Genomic DNA, 5,538 nt, shown 5'->3' with positions numbered 1-5,538 from the left:
TAAGGTATTGTTGTTGCTCCTGAATGAAGAAAATAATCCGCATTTGGTGTTTTTCACTGAAACAAAGCCCTGTCAAAAAAATGTCATTGTCCACCAGTTCGGTTATTGTTGTGTTTAAAGTTTTTTTTCTTTCAATTTCATAAAAACATATCGCACGCACGGACACTTGCACGCACATGCCCAACGGGGTAGTAAACCCTCGCACGCACATGCCCAACGGGGTAGTAAACCCTCGCACGCACATGCCCAACGGGGTAGTAAACCCTGGGGAGAGTTTACACTTGGGAGAACCCTTGTGGTGATTGATACGTTAATTGATTGATTTGTTGATTGACTGGGTGATTATTAAGGTTATTAAATAGATGTAGCAAAACTACGTGCATGGAAAATATATATTATGATTTATGAAAGAGAATCCACGGTGTACATGTGGTATAAGGCAACGATAATGGCTTCATTTGGAAACTATGACCATATGGCTGGCAGGCAGCCTGGCGGTTAAACAGTTGGGCCAGTAACTGAATGGTTGCTGGTTCAAATCCCCGCGCCGACAGGGTGAAAAAATCGGTCGATGTGCCATCTGTCGATGTTAACCTTCATTGCTCTGGATAAGAGCGTCTGCTTAATGACAAAAATGTAAATTGAGAGACGTCAGCTTTATAGCAGTGATGAAGATACGCCCCTCGTTGTGCTCTGAAATACATCATCGTTCTCCGAGCAGCAGGATATTAATGGCAGCAAGATCTTGGATTTCATTTTTCAAAATCAGAGTCGGTTGGCAAAGAAATGCTAAACTGGGAATATCGGGGGAAATGCACTCTAGGGCAATACAACTTTTTCACAGCATTACAACCACCTTTGATAGTTTGATGTATTTGTTTGTAATATTGTATTATTTATACCATTTATTTTGAAAGTTTACATAAATGCTCGTACGTTGAAAGTCATGGTGTAGGCTATATTCAAAGAAACACACTTTTAATAAAATACAACTACATGTTATTGGTTGACTCAATCTGCAAAATGTTAAATGGTCCCTTGTGCTGGGCAACTGGTTTAATACAGAGTGCTGGTGACTCCTTAATCCACCCACTCATTCACTGCAATGCAATACACTGTACAGTCGTGGCCAAAAGTTTTGAGAATGACACAAATATCAATTTTCACAAAGTTTGCTGTTTCAGTGTCTTTAGATATTTTTGTCAGATGTTACTATGGAATACTGAAGTATAATTACAAGCATTTCATAAGTGTCAAAGGCTTTTATTGACAATTACATGAAGTTGATGCAAAGAGTCAATATTTGCAGTGTTGACCCTTCTTTTTCAAGACCTCTGCAATCCACCCTGGCATGGTATCAATTAAGTTCTGGACCACATCCTGACTGATCGCAGCCCATTCTTGCATAATCAATGCTTGGAGTTTGTCAGAATTTCTGGGTTTTTGTTTGGCCACCCGCCTCTTGAGGATTGACCACAAGTTCTCAATGGGATTAAGGTCTGGGGAGTTTCCTGGCCATGGACCCAAAATATTGATGTTTTGTTCCCCGAGCCACTTAGTTATCACTTTTGCCTTATGGCAAGGTGCTCCATCATGCTGGAAAAGGCATTGTTCGTCACCAAACTGTTCCTGGATGGTTGGGAGAAGTTTCTCTCGGCGGATGTGTTGGTACCATTCTTTAGTCATGGCTGTGTTCTTAGGCAAAATTGTGAGTGAGCCCACTCCCTTGGCTAATAAGCAACCCCACACATGAATGGTCTCAGGATGCTGTACTGTTGGCATGACACAGGACTGATGGTAGCGCTCACCTTGTCTTCTCCGGACAAGCTTTTTTCCGGATGCCCCAAACAATCGGAAAGGGGATTCATCAGAGAAAATTACTTTACCCCAGTCCTCAGCAGTCCAATCTCTGTATCTTTTGCAGAATATCAGTCTGTCCCTGATGTTTTTCCTGGAGAGAAGTGGCTTCTTTGCTGCCCTTCTTGACACCAGGCCATCCTCCAAAACTCTTCACCTCACTGTGCGTGCAGATGCACTCACACCTGCCTGCTGCCATTTCTGAGCAAGCTCTGTACTGGCGGTGCCCGATCCCGCAGCTGAATCAACTTTAGGAGACAGTCCTGGCGCTTGCTGGACTTTCTTGGGCGCCCTGAAGCCTTCTTCACAACAATTGAACCGCTCTCCTTGAAGTTCTTGATGATCCGATAAATGGTTGATTTAGGTGCAATCTTACTGGCAGCAATATGCTTGCCTGTGAAGCCCTTTTTGTGCAAAGCAATGATGACGGCACGTGGTTCCTTGCAGGTAACCATGATTGACAGAGGAAGAACAATGATTCCAAGCACCACCCTCCTTTTGAAGCTTCCAGTCTGTAATTCGAAATCAATCAGCATGACTGTGTGATCTCCAGCCTTGTCCTTGTCAACACTCACACCTGTGTTAACGAGAGAATCACTGACATGATGTCAGCTGGTCCTTTTGTGGCAGGGCATTTCAGCCCTGCCACAAAGGAAACTCCCCAGACCTTAATCCCATTGAGAACTTGTGGTCAATCCTCAAGAGGCGGGTGGACAAACAAAAACCCACACATTCTGATAAACTCCAAGCATTGTTTATGCAAGAATGGTCTGCCATCAGTCAGGATGTGGCCCAGAAGTTAATTGACAGCATGCCAGGGCGGATTGCAGAGGTCTTGAAAAGGAAGGGTCAACACTGCAAATATTGACTCTTTGCATCAACTTCATGTAATTGTCAATAAAAGCCTTTGACACTTATGAAATGCTTGTATATACTTCAGTATTCCATAGTAACATCTAACAAAAAATATCTAAAGACACTGAAGCAGCAAACTTTGTGAAAATTAATATTTGTGTCATTCTCAAAACTTTTGGCCACGACTGTACACTGCAACTTTTTTGGCCAATATGTATCCATGTACAGTCTATTACAGTGTATTGCATTGGGAGCTATGGGGGGGGATAATGAAGTGCTGCTGGATATGTACGACTGAATAATTCCCATACCACTTTAGCTAAGACAGGTAGAAAAGTTTTCTCTTTACAAGCCAATATGTATCCATGTACAGTCTATTACAGCGCATTGCATTGGGGTATAGGGGAGGCGGAGTGAAAATCCAGCATGCGGCCATGCAACATAGTCCTCCTCCAAAACTAACAATTTTTGGTTAGTAAAGATGCTACTGAGTATTTCCCATTCCACTTTAGCTGAGACAGGTAGAAAAGCAGGGGTGCAATTTTCAATGGTGACATGTACCCCCCGCCACACATTCTGAAATTGCATTTTTGTCCCCCCCCAGTTTTAGAATTGCACTGTGATACACAACGTCTGTCCTCGGGTTTCAAAACTCACTACCGAGTTCCAAACTACCTCTGGAAGCAACGTCAACACAAGAGCTGTTAGTCGGGAGCTTCATGAAATGGGTTTCCATGGCTGAGCAGCCATACACAAGGCTAAGATCACCATAAGCAATGCTTATGCGTCGGCTGGAGTGGTGTAAAGCTCGCTGCCATTGGACTCTGGAGTAGTGGAAACGTGTTCTCTGGAGTGATGAATCACGCTTCACCATCTGGCAGTCTAACGGACGAATCTGGGTTTGGTGGATGCTAGGAGAATGCTACCTGCCCGAATGCATAGTGCCAACTGTAAAGTTTGGTGGAGGAGAAATAGTGATCTGGGGCTGTTTTCATGGTTAGTTCCAGTGAAGGGAAATATTAATGCTACAGCATACATTCTAGACGATTCTGTGCTTCCAACTTTGTGGCAAAAGTTTGGGGAAGACCCTTTCCTGTTTCAGCATGACAATGCCCCCATGCAAAAAGCGAGGTCGATACAGAAATGGTTTGTCGAGATCGGTGTGAAAGAACTTGACTGGCCTGTACAGAGCCCTGACCTCAACCCCATCGAACACCTTTGGGATGAATTGGAATGCCCACTGCAAGCCAGGCCTAAACGCCCAACATCTGTGCCCGACCTCACTAATGCTTTTGTGGCTAAATGGAAGTCCCTGCAGCAATGTTCCAACATTTAGTGGAAAGCCTTCCCAGAAGAGTGGAGACTGTTATAGCAGCAAAGGGGACCAACTCCATATTAATGCCCCGGATTTTGGAATGAGATGTTCGATGAGCAGGTGTCCACATACTTTTGGTCAAGTAGTGTATGTTAGAATGCCTTGTCATGTTCATATAATCTCAGACATAAATTACTGCAGTTTAAGACCATCACTGGAACGTACTATATACCAGTTAAACTGAATATCATGCACTCAGAAATGTAATTCCTCTGCTGAAGATGTAAAACACAAATGTTATGGTCTTGTGAAAGCTGGCTGAAATCTGGCATAGATTATGTCCTTTTGTCTCAGCATGTCTACAGATTCTCCCTGTTTTTGATTGCTTGGAAATGTTGATAATGGAGACAGAAGAGACTGTGTAATCTAGCATTTATAGTGGCTAAGAAATGCATTGCCATTAATTGGAAGGTTTGTTATCCTCCTACAATGTCACAATGGATGGCAGAAATGTCAAGTTATGTATCACTAGATTTGATTTATTTCAAGATTAAGGGTATACTATGCAACTTTCATAAGGTCTGGATTCCTTATATAGAATACTGTACGACAAAAGGAGTCTGTATTGAAAACATGTCCACGTCAGAGAAGATACCTATTTAGGAAATCCCTAGCTGCTGGACTGCTCAGTCCTGGCCCTGGGGGACTGCCGTACTCTTGGTTGTCACTCTGGCCTTGGCCTAACACACATGAAACCAATAATGAGTGTTTCACTAAGATCCTAAAGCTGAGTGGGGTGTGTTGGGTTGGGGAGCCGCACGGCCATGGACCGCTAGGGGCAGGACGGGGTGACCCATCTATATTGTGTGTAAGTAAAAATAGCTCTACAGTAGTATTAGGCCTATGATATGAATTATATGGAGGATGTACTGTTTCTGTGTGTTAATGTGTAGGAGGTGTATGTGTTTTTACTCAACTTTTGATTTCCAAACCTTTCCCTCGAAACATAAAAAAAAAGTTGGGAAGGAAGTTGTGTTGGGGAGAGAGTTGAGTCATTGACTAGACTGGTGGGGGTCGGGCGTGCAAGTGGCTCTGGCTGGCTGGGCGGTCTGTATGAAATTTGATATAGAGAATGTCTTAATAAAGACAATCAAAAGTTAAGTAATGGTCTCTTACCTAGCTTGATGACAGTGGGCATTTTTGGTAACTTTTTGTTGTTCTAAATAGAAATGGCTGGAAGGGCTATGGGTCATATTTGATTGTGTAGAAATTCAGGAAATTAGCTTTAGATTCCCCTAAAATGGGAGGACCCTCAGACTCCCTGCAAAGTTATGTCCCCCTCACTTCTGAAACCAAAGTTGCACTGTAGAAAAGTGTTCTCTTTACAGCCAAATGTTCTCAACATACCAGTGTCAAAATTTTATTTTTCCATTATTGGTAAAAAAAAAAAAAAATTAAACCATATTTTTACATTTTTTTTTTCAAAAAGTACTTATTGACTTTTCTTTTTG

This window comes from Salmo salar, chromosome ssa04 (assembly GCF_905237065.1).
Source record: "Salmo salar chromosome ssa04, Ssal_v3.1, whole genome shotgun sequence".
Taxonomy (NCBI): domain Eukaryota; kingdom Metazoa; phylum Chordata; class Actinopteri; order Salmoniformes; family Salmonidae; genus Salmo; species Salmo salar.
The sequence above is the reverse complement of the archived record's forward strand: the minus strand, read 5'-3'. Positions refer to the sequence as shown.